Consider the following 12,694-nt stretch of genomic DNA (forward strand, 5'->3'; position numbering starts at 1 on the left):
AGATTGCATTTCTTAAGTTAATGACATTTAAATCAATTTAAATAAATTTATTTACACAAGTACCCAATGCTATTTTTTGAGTAACTAAAAAGATCCATGAAGCACAAAAGAATAAAAATATTACTGTTACTGTTTCACATAGAACTATTAAGAGATATGTGAAATGGGACTAGAGTTTTTTTTTTTTTTTCCCCAAAGATCAAGACAGAATATCTACTTAACCCTGCAAACATCCTCAGAGGAAAACTATCAAGAACACTATCTTGCGATCTTCAATTATTTTCCTTTCACATGCTATGTAATGAGTGAAGGTGTGTTAAATGCTTATTTTTAAATTCCAGTTCCAAACATGATTGCTTTAATTCAAAAAGGCAAATAAGTTGACAATCCATGAGAATGGAGATATGATCACAGTCCTTCAATATAATGGAATATTGGTAAATATTTTGGTCCATGGTGTGTGCCTGAGTGTCCGTGTGTCTGACTCTTTGTGATCACATGGCTACAGCCTGCCAGGCTCCTCTGTCCACTGGATTATCCAGGCAAGAATACCGGAGTGGGTTGTCATTTCCTCCTCCAGGGGATCTTCCTGACCCAGGGATAAAACCCATGTCTCCTGTGTCTCCTACCTTGGCAGGTGGATTCTTTACCACTGAATCACCTGGGAAGCCCTACTTCGGTCCATAAGCTATAGGAAATGAGATTTATTGCTAGGACTAGTTGACTGGGTCACTCAGAAGACTGACAATAAGGCAACAAGGTCCAAAAGAAATATAATGTGCTTTAGGTATATAGTTTTAGATTTTCTAGTTAAAATCTAAAAAAGTAAAAGAAAAGGAATTTTAACAATATATTGCATTTAACACAACTTATCTGAAGTACTACCATTTCAACATATAATCAATTTAAAAAATTATCAGTAGTATATTTTTTATTATTTCATAATAAGTCTTTGAAATGTATATTATATTTTATACTTATAGCACATCTCAACTTGGATATCAACTGTTCATTGAGAATACCTGGTGTATTTTACAGTTGATAAAATTTACAGTTGAAAAAGTACATTCACATATCTAAAATGTTCCAAGCATAATTTCACGTTTTCCAATAACAGAATCAACTGAAAGCTTTAAAAAATTTAACTTAATTAAAATTAAATTAAATTAAGAATCCAATTCCTCAATCCTAGTAGCAACATTTCAATTATTTAATAGTCACATGTGACTAGAGGCTACAGTATTGAAAATGCAGCTGTAGAATAAAGAGATGGGTGCTAATGTCAAAGAGTGGTGCTGATAAAAATCCTAGAGAATGTTGATAATTTAATGTCTGTGAGGCGTATTATTTACAAGATATTATATCCAGTGTTTTCCTTTCCCTAACCTACATATTAGTTTCCTGATGCTGCTGTAACAAATTACCGCAGACTTGGTGGCTTAAAACGCTAGAAACTTCTTCTGGCCTCTAAAACTGATTGAGAAGCCCAGCTTGAGCAGGGCACCCTGTCTGGGACTCCAGGGAAGAATTCTTCCCTGCCTTTTCCAGTTTCTGGTGGAGGAGGCTGGCATTCCTGGGCTTGTGGCCCCACCACTCCTCCTCCGTCTCTGTCTTCACACTGCCTTCTCTGCATGTGTCTGTTACAGCTCTTCGCCTTGGTCTTACAAGGACACTTGTAAGTAGCTGCTGGTGCTTATGATGGCATTTAGGACCCACCAGAATAAACCAGAGCAATTCCCTCATTTCAAGATCCTTAACTTCATTACATCTTCAAAGACTATTTTTCCAAATATTCATACAAGAATATTTACCAATTTCAGGAATTAGAACTTGCTGTCTTTGGGTGATCATTATTTGACCCACTAAAACGTGTAAAATTCTATTTTCCCCGAGTCTTACAACATGAAGATTTGTAACTTTGGCAGAGGAGTCTCCTTGTATATGAACAACAAATTCATTCAGTTTAGTTCAGTTGCTCAGTTGTGTCTGACTCTCTGCGACTCCATGGCCTGCAACATCCCAGGCTTCCCTGTCTATCACCAACTCGCTTAGCTTACTCAAACTCATGTCTGTCGAGTCAGTGATGTCATGCAACCATCTCATCCTCTGTCATCCCCTTCTCCTCCTGCCTTCAATCTTTCCCAGCATCAGCGTCTTTTCAGATGAGTCAGTTCATCGCATCAGGTGGCCAAAGTATAGGACTTTCAGCTTCAGCATCAGTCCTTCCAATGAATATTCAGGATTGATTTCCTTTGGCAGGATTTCCTTTGGATTGACTGGTTGGATTTCCTTGCAGTCCAAGGGACTCTCAAGAGTCTTCTCCAACACCACAGTTCAAAAGCATCAATTATTCACCACTCAACTTTCTTCATAGTCCAACTCTTAAATCCATACATGACTACTGGAAAAACCATAGCTTTGCCTAGATGGACCTTTGTTGGCAAAGTAATGTCTCTGCTGTTTAATATGCTGTCTAGGTTGGTCACAACTTTTCTTCCAAGGAGCAAGTGTCTTTTAATTTCATGGCCACAGTCACCATCTGCAGAGATTTTGGAGCCCCCCAAAATAAAGCCTGTCACTGTTTCCATGGTTTCCCCATCTATTTGCCGTGAAGTGATGGGACCAGATGCCATGATCTTAGTTTCCTGAATGCTGAGTTTTAAGCCAATTTTTTCACTCTCCTCTTTCACTTTCATCAAGAGGCCTTTTATTCCTCTTCACTTTCTGCCATAAGAGTGGTATCATCTGCATATGGATTATTGATATTTCTCCCAACAATCTTGATTCCAGCTTGTGCTTCATCCAGCCTGGCATTTCTTATGATGTACTCGCATATCAGTTAAATAAGCAAGATGACAATATACAGCCTTGATGTACTCCTTTCCTGATTTGGAACCAGTTTGTTTTTCTATCTTCAGTTCTAACTGTTGCTTCTTGACCTGCATCCAGTTTTCTCAGGAGGCATTCAAACGCAAACAAATCCAGGACCACCAGCATTTCTGTTTCTAAAGTGTGGTGTCAGAGTAACTAGAGGGATCCTCAGCCAGCAGGGAACTGTAAGCAGCATGATGACTGATGGAACAAAAAGAGTGATATAAGTTGATACCCTAATTAACACACAAATACCTCCATAAACACACACACACACATGCATCCTTCCATCTTCCTTTCAAGTTATTTCTTGGCAGAAGCCAAGATCTTTCAATATAATCCTGTGGAGATGCAGCTGCCATTGCACAATGTTACATGGTCTAGGGTACAGAATGCTCCAAAATGAAAATTATAAACTACTGAAGGAGCGATCACAGAAAAACACAGATGCTCTTAAAAGGAAGAGACGAGCAAATGGTTTACAAGCATAATTGCACAACTTCCAGTATTCTAGAAATATAGTTATGATGGTCTGCCTATATGTTCATCCTGTAATTTAAAAGATACTGACTATAAGAGAAATATTTAGACACAGTTTTAAAAGGTGAAGTTTGAATGTAAACATGGGCCTGGCAGAGGGGAAAAAAAAAGAAAAGATTTTCCCATATGGTTCCTTTATCTTCACAGAAATTGATGGATAAGACTAAGGGTTCAGAAGAATTGTGAGTGAAGCTGAGAAGGCATCTTCTGTCTCTATGAAGAATGTCACCTGATTTATTATCAGACAGCTAGAGGTAAGTAAGAAGATCATAGACTCCAAATAATAGCATATTAATAGTTCTACTTAAAAAAGAAGAAAAGGGAGACTATCACTTATTTATTATGGAAATGAAGCAGTTAGTAGATTACTGAAAGTGAAAGTCACTCAGTCATGTCCAACTCTTTGCAACCTCAGGTACTATACAGTCCATGGAATTCTCCAGGCCAGAATACTGGAGTGGGTAGCCTTTCCCTTTTCAGAGGATCTTCCCAACCCAGGGATTGAACCCAGGTCTCCAGCATTGCAGGTGGATTCTTTACCACAAGGGAAGCTTAGTAGATATCTATATAATCCTTTTTTGAATTCATGAGGGGAAATATGCTCAGAAGAAAAATATATTTTAGTTTTTTTTTTTTCCCCCCTGAAGGATGGAACTTTTAATAATCATAACATTTTAACCTCACTTTCTAGTATATTCTGAATCAGGCCATCATTCCTCTAAATGGAAAGCAAGGAAATGCTATTCAAAGTGTTAAAACAGGTGACAGATAAGCACATTAGTTGTCAGTTATTGTTTAGAGTTTCCTAGAAGTCCTAGTATTATCCAGTTCAGAAGGGGGAAATATAAGACCTTCAGGAAAAAAAAAAAAAAACCTGCTGAGTTTCCATCAAGTCAATACAGCAAACATATAATGAACACAGGGTTGGTGGAAGATCCACAGCCTATGGAAAAGCCATTTCCCCACAATGGTAAAGGTTATTGAAACACATCAGAGCCTCTGGTAGTCACCGAATCTGCTGCAGTCTTGAGTCACTGATGAAAACAATTTCATCCTCAAAACAGTTTTCTCTCTCCCTGCTTCTCCCCTGATCCGTAGCATTCCTACTGTGGCATATCCTTTCCTGACTTCAGAGGAAGTTCACAATAAGACTGCAAACATGTGTTGGTAATTGGACTATTACAGGCTTCCATGGATAATCTGGGTAATTCTTAGCATTGTCACTGAATGGTTCTGCAGTCTGTAAGGAAGCTAAAAGTAAGGCAAGCTCGTAGATGGGTTTTGAGATGGTTTCTATTTTAAAATGCAGCCAACCACCACCAGATTGGACCTAATTGCTTCTCTTGTTCGCAATATCAGCAGAGAAGACAAGGCCTGAATTAGCCTTGGAGACGGAGTCCTGCTCATTAATAGCTCAGCCTCTGTGGTTCAGAGTCCAAGCACCCGGGGGAATGGAGCCCACAGCCTGGGCCCTGGTAGCACTACCTGGCTTATGGATAAATGAGACGCCAGCCCAGGACTTTCAATTTAGCATCCTCACTGGAATAACCTGAATTGATTAAATGAGAATCACAACAAAGAGGACAGAAGAAGAGGCGACAGGACTGAGGGGACACTCTCTTTGGTTAAGAGAGCTGAGCAACTGCAACTCAGGAGCTCAGAGAATTTTACCTGTTGGGAAATGTGAAATCTTTGTTCTCATCACCTCTGAGCTGTCACGGGGCTGCTTTGGATATGTTCTGCCTTTACTTTTCACAACATAAAAATGGTATTGACTAATGAGGTGGCATACTCAATTCCATTGTGTTTCAGAATGATCTTCCCAGGGCAGTCTCACAGTCTTCAATTTACGGTTGTGTTTCTCCCAGGGATTCTGACAGTCTCCAACTTCTATCATAATTTTTATATTTGCTTTTGTTGATTGAAAGAAATGAAACCAACTGAAAAGGAATCCAAATAAACCTATTTTGGGTCACTTCAATGACCCCTTTATACCTCAATTTTGTGAATGCTTTTTCAGGCATATATATATATATTTTACCTTTTTTAATTTCATAAAAGTCAAATAATATTGTAGGGCACTGATGGAAACAGAAGTTTTCCAATAGTACAGATGGAGAAATAGAACTCATTCTTGGGTGATCCTAAAGTTGTAGTTTTAGGGCTGTGTGAAAGTATTTTCCATATTTTTGATATACAATGATTTTAAATACACATGCGTGAGCATCTCCATGATGGAGTAAAAGAAGTATAGGATTCTCTCTAAAGAAAGAAGCAATGGGAAAGAATCTCTTACTAGATGGAGGAATAAATCAAAAGATGAAAGTACTTATTACAGATAAAATTCACAGGTACTCCTAGCTTTTTTTTCCCATCACTCTCAAATTATACTCATATACATTTATATTATTTGTGTACCTAAAATAGTCACATAGAATTGCTGCCTGGTAAGATATGTAACCCTTCAGACTGGAGTTTCCAAAAGCAGCCCCTCTTCTCTTCCTTCTTCCCTCTCACTTTCTCCCTCCCTGTCTCTACCTCTTCTCTTGCCCCTCTTTCTGTATGTGAATGTACATGCAGGTTTCCATATATGCACCCAGTTATATTCTACTATAGAAATACAAAATAAGCAACAAAGTTAATTATAGACGTTATTTGCAGAAATCCCACTATGTGGTAGAAAGCATAAATGATCTCCTTAGGCATGTTGATGCATTTTATCTTCTCAGCAACCTTCTAAATATGTATTATTTTTACTGATAAGGAAGTGGATACTGGAAGAAGTTAAATGACTTGCCAAACAACACAAAATTGCTAGTGAGATCAGTTCTTTCAAACATCAATGTTTGGTATCTTCCACACTTAGCTCAATACACTGTAAACAATCTTTTCTAAGTTTACTAAAAAGAACATGGTTCTATAGAACATAGTTCTATAGAACTATGGATGCTTCATTTAATAGTGTAACTTCCTATTCACTACAACAGAGTAGATTAGCTCAAAGGCTCACTGAGCTAGATGACAATATCTATACAAGAACAGCAAACACCATGATGCTTCATAAAGTATGATACAAATACCAACCATGGCAAAATTACCTGGGATGATGATGGAAATTCTGATTCCTAGGCCAAGCCCTATTCAACAGGCATTTTAGTACAGACTTATTTTTAAAATGTGTCCATGGTGCACTCATGGCTTGCCTTTTCAGTTTTCAAATAAGCCAGTACCCTTTTTTTTTTTTAGTTTGGATCAAAGTTGGTTTAGACATCTCCATTAATATGGAAAAAGCATTCTAATTCCTCTTTTTGTCAGAAGCTTCATAAATAAAAGCAGGAAAAATATAAAAAGCAAATGTCCTGGGATGTCAGAAATGGCAGTCTATTGTTTAAAAATTCATGAATGTTATCCAAAAAAATAATTAAAATGTACCAGAAGATGCAAAATAAAGACCTACAAGTGCTGGGAGAGAGCTGGAAGATGAAGGTTTGTCTTGAAGTGAAGGGAGGATGAGGAAAGTGAAGGAAATATGGAAACAGAGCTGAGAGAGAAAAGGGGAGAAGGATCTTCTGGATAAAAGCATCACAGGGCAGAAGAGGCTCTGGATACTGGGATTAAAAACCTTCCACTCTCAGAAAGTCACAAGACTAGATCTCTAGGAATCTTAAATAAATCCCGTCCTGTCATGTACCATCATTTATGATTTTATTCCTGGCACCCTAGTAACTCAATCACATTTATTCTTCGTGCTATGCTAGAAGGTGCAGTGTTATGTCAAATGAAAAACAGACACAAAAATAAATAAAACCGCATGGAATTCCCTCATCCTTTACCTGATTACAAACCTGCACAGGTAAAGAGTAGAACCCTCTTATCTTACAAACAGAAAAAAGTTGACGAGGCAAATAAATATAAAGGGGAGTTCTTGACAGGTTATTTGATATATTTCTGAGCAATTAAAATAATGAAAAGGAATTTTCTTTTAGGTAGGTGTTGATACCTTTTTCAATGTCAAGGTGCAAACCATGGCTGTGGGACTCTGAAAAGGATAACCAAGGAGTGCTCTCTCAAAGAGGGGGAGGGACGGAGGAAGCTACTCAGATTGGAAAAGGGCTATGATATAACAAAGGAGGAGGCTTGACTCTAACCCAAAGGCCCTGAGGTGGGAAGAAGTAGAAAAGATCAGCATCCCAGTAATGTTAGAAGCTTCAGAGTGGAGAGAAGGGCAGTGATAACTGTCCGAAAAATTGAAGGATTTCTCTGGGGGGTGGTTTTCCAGGCTTCCAATATTCACTATACAGAAAGTGCCAGAGCTGGTCAAGAAAAAAGTATTTCAGAAGGGGCTCCACCAATTACAGCAGTGACCAAGAAGGGCTAAAAATGTTAAAAGTCTGTCCCAAATTCTCTAGAATTCCTTAAAACAGGAATTGTATAAAAACTGATGAAAGGGAACCTTCTTCCATAACCGATTGAAGAAATAAAGAACCTGTCATTACAATTTGCCATGATAGAACAAATCTACCTTTTCCTGAGAATTTACCCTTGACACTCATGACCCTAATGTTTTTACCTTTTATCCTGAGTTTTATCTTTTGCAGACTTGATACTTGCTTGATCCTGGTACTATAGACCTGTATTAAAGTCCAACCCAAACATGAATGCTTCTCATCTGCAAACTTACTCCAAAAACTATCCCTTGGTCTGCTTTGATCTTCAGCTTTGCACAAACCTAGGGTCTGATGCTCTGAAAGTAACACAGAACTCAGCATTTACTCAAACGTCTCCTGCTGACAACTGTTCCATTTAATCAATGCAGTTGAACTCTCCTTGATCCCATGCCAAGATCATGCTCTGGCCCCTGTGTCTCCCTCAATAATCTTTTTCTCTTGTTGCCCTCCCCTGGAAATTCTTCCACTGCCTCTTTACTCTAATATTTCCAGTAGTAGAGAGAGCATAGACATTTGGCTGAAAAGAATTCGAGATACAGGAGAGTATTTGTAAACCAGAAGAATCAAGGGGTTTGGGGAAGAGAAAGGCCAGAATGCTGACGTCAAACTACTTTGCCTGGTATCGGCCCTGCATGCCAGCAAATGTGTTAACCTCTGAAAAAGCTGCACCTGGGGATTGGGTTTTTTTTTCCCCCATATACATCTGACAAAGATGATTTTTCCCTCTGTGGAGTTGGCAGAGATTGTGGAAAGATTTTATAAAAATATTTGTTTCACCATTTTGATTAATAAAGTTATCACCATTGTGAAGCTGAAGAAATATTTTCAAAAATATAGATAACTCCTTTCTCATAAAACTCAAATATGACAGGTCTCATGAGAAGAAAGAATTTCATAAACAATTTTTAAAATGAAAATGATCAATGCAAACTGATGTGATATAAGGCCCATGGTGAAGTCTGCGAAGACCTGTCTGTGATAGCTGGGGCAAAAAAAAAATAAATAAAAAAAAAATAAACCTGTGACCTGCCTCTGTGTGGGGGTGATGCGGTCCTTTTAATTTATTTTTTTTAGAGTGCGATAGCATCTCTTTAGATGGGAGATATGATGAAATCACAGGAGAGACTGTTCTGTGTGACTTCAAGGTTAATAAGAGGAAAGCTTGGCAATGACAGGGCCAGTGGAGAGGGAGAAAATCCTCCCTTTAAAGCTACAGATCGAAGGGTTGGAATGATATCTAGGTGACATTTCACCACTGATGTTCCTGATTAATTATCAACAAATCAAAAGAATATCAGTGTAAGAATGGGGAGCTCTTGACAGCTAAAAGGAACATCACCTCATTAAATCTTTGGGATACAGCTTCTCTCAAGTCATTTCAGAGATAGGAAAAATGATCTCAAGTGAAAATCAGGAAGAAATTACATTAAATTCTTAGCATCAGTGTGATTTCAAAAGCGTGCACTGCAGTAGTAGCATTTGCCAGACTACTAGAAACACATGTTCCAAAAACATGCATCATAAGTTAATCAAACATTTATGGCAGGAGTGTTTATAATAAAGCAAAATTAGAAGAGTCAACATGTCAATCAGTAGATTTGCTAAATAAAATATGTTATTTTCATATGTTAGAACTTAACTGTAATAAAGAATGAACCTCATCTATTTGCAATATTTACATAGCTCCTATAGTATGTCAGGCACTGTTCTAAGTGGTTTACTCATGTTAATTTACTTAATTATCACAAAAAACCTGTGAGATAGATTCTATTACATCCCAATTTTACAGATGAAGAACTGGGGAATAGAGAGACATTAACAGTCTGTGCAAAGCCACACCCAGGCAGTATGGCTCCACAATCCAGGCTCTTAACAATGTGGCTTATTTTCTCTGTTCCATCTCAAAAACTTGTAGGCTTTAAAAAATAATAATTTGCTATATGAAGGACAAACTGAAAGCCACATTAGGAAAAAAACATCACAAAATATTACTATATTATGCTCTGAAATAGATATTTATTGGTAGTGACGTATATCGGAAAAGGCAATGGCACCCCACTCCAGTACTCTTGCCTGGAAAAGCCCATGGATGGAGGAGCCTGGTGGGCTGCAGTCCGTGGGGTCCCTAAGGGTCGGACATGACTGAGCGACTTCACTTTCACTTTTCACTTTCACGCATTGGAGAAGGAAATGGCAACCCACTCCAGTGTTCTTGCCTGGAGAATCCCAGGGACGGAGGATCCTGGTGGGCTGCCATCTATGGGGTCACATAGAGTCGGACACGACTGGAGTGACTTAGCAGTGACGTATATGTGTGTGTGTGTAAATATGTGTGTATGTATGTATGTATACATACATGTGTATACACACATACAATACACCTACACATGCCTAGGTATACTTTTATATTGGCATATTTATGTGCATATATACATGCATATATCTATGTGTATATGTGTGATGTATATCTATGTTTATGCATGTATTGAATTGGCCAAAAAGTCCTTTCAGGTTTTTCCATAAGATATTATGGAGAAATGAACTTTTGGTCAATGCAATGTATTTAGTCTAGGATTCTGACAAAGCGATTTTATCTTTCCCTTTAATAGTCTAACTTCTAAAATAAGAATACACGTATGTACCTCTGATATAATTAAGAAAAATTAAAAGACACCTAAAGCAAGCCTAGACTCCTTTGCTCAAAACAGAGGACAAATGACAACACACTCCTTACTTCTCTTCCAAATTAAGCGTGAACTACTTAAGCGCCCATCCACTTTCCTTTAGACCTTTTCTTCCACCTCATCCCCTTCCACTCAAACTGGAAACTGTTTCTCAAACATGTGCTGATTCCCTAACTCTAGGTGTCCACCTGGGTTCTCAGAAAGCCTCTCCTGGGGAAGATGTCTGGGAGCTGTCTAGTCACACCAGCTGGTGGCTCTTGGAGTACTGCTATTTGGCACCTTCCAACCTGTGCTCTGAGTGTTGACCCCAATTACGACAGAACAGGAACATCTCTGTTCTCTATTCTGTTAAGCACGAGTCTTCCTAGGCAAGTAGTTACTGGCTTAAGACAGAAACAGATTCCCCATCGAAACAACGGAACAGAGGTTCCAAAAGAGTTGATGAAAAGAGAGGGTCAGGGCCACAGACACGCCATCCTCTGGAGCGGCCCTGACCAAGATTCAGCGTCACAGGTTCACTGCCTCCACCATCCTTCCTGCTCAGCCCCAAGGCAGCTCTCTCCTTGCAAGTCTTTGTTTCTATTCGAGGAAATGGTGTTTGAAAACATCTGTGCATTCCCAGGACCTAGCAGAAGCCCCATGACCAGTGGAGCACTAGAATGGAGAGGTTCCATCTCAGAATTTTTGTGGTTTTAGAACCTTTGATGACAGCCAAAACATTGGTATTTCTATGTTTGTAGGAGGTTAGTTAAGTTTCTCAACCTTCTAGAAGTTTCCTCCTATAGCAGGTGCCCTACGCATCCTAGAGCTACACTCCCCTCTCATCACCCAAGCTATATATTCTAGGATTTCCCCTAAGAGAGCTGCAGTAACTAAGAGAACTGCCTGGGTCCTTTTTTTGTGGTGGGCTTACTGTGTGGGTGGTCTGGAAGCCTGGTTGGCCTCTAGCTTGGTTGGCTGCCAAGCCCTGCCTAGTACAGATGCAGCTGACCACTGTTTAGCAGGGCCTGATCACAAGGTGGCTTGTGGAACCCTAGGAGGCCCCAGGGTAGTGCTGACCCACTGGTGGGCAATCAGGGTCTCAAAGCCTCTGGGATTGTTGCCTACCTGCTGGCAGGTGAAGCCAGATCCTGGGGTTAGTGCTAGACTACTAGCAGGCAGACCTGGGTCCAGAGTGTGGCTGCAGGGCCCAGGGGTCCCAGAGCTCAGTCAGATCACTGGTGTGCAGGGACCCCCCCCACCCCCATGTCAGATGAACACACATTCCTCTCCAGCCTGCTCAGTAAAAGCCTAGCATTCTTTGTTCTTTCTCTTTCCTCAGGACACTTGCATTGGCCTCATTGGGCACACACCTCTTGGAGGAAGTCCCTTCTGTTCCCTCGCATTCCTTGGTTTTCCTCTCTGCTCATTTCCTGCGATCCTGACTACAACTTGGTGTGGAATCTGCTATTTCCTCACCAGCTGCATCAGTGCACATGGACCGACAGGCATTCACACACGTTTTGAGATTCTCATTGATTTTTTCCCTTTAGTTTCAATTTCACAGAAGTATCAATAAACTAAGCTTAAAAGGCACAGACCCCAACAGGAACCAAAAACTCAAAGTATCAACAAATGATCTGAAAACACCATGAAGCCAGTAAGTGGACCCTGACAGTTCTGAAACATAGACTGCTTCTTTCGTTCTTTCTTCTTCCTGTAACCGGAAATAGAGAAGGGCTAGAGCACAGGGGGAAAGATCGAAAGGCTACATTCACACCTTTCTATAGAACTGTCTCCTGCCACTCTCAAACACCTGAATGTATGAAAACTATCAACGTGCTTCAATCCCCAATTCCACTGGCCCAGGGTGCTGTGGAGGTTGGGGTGGGAATACACAGGTAACATTTACTCAGCATCACTATGCATGATCCTTAATATCCAACCTAATGAGAGAGGTTCAGGCTCGGAGAGGGGAGGCAACTTGACCGAGTCACACTGTGAAATACAGCAGTCAGAATTTAAATCCAAGTCTGCCTGATCCCACAGATGAAGCTATCTCCCCATCACACAGTGCTGCCTTCAGGGCATCAGGGTCAGCCTCTAGGCCAGAATTCCTAGAGGTTAAATCCTATGAACATCCTATGTACATCAGAATCAGTTGGAAACATC

This window comes from Budorcas taxicolor, chromosome 1, assembly GCF_023091745.1.
Source record: "Budorcas taxicolor isolate Tak-1 chromosome 1, Takin1.1, whole genome shotgun sequence".
NCBI classification, from domain to species: Eukaryota; Metazoa; Chordata; class Mammalia; order Artiodactyla; family Bovidae; genus Budorcas; species Budorcas taxicolor.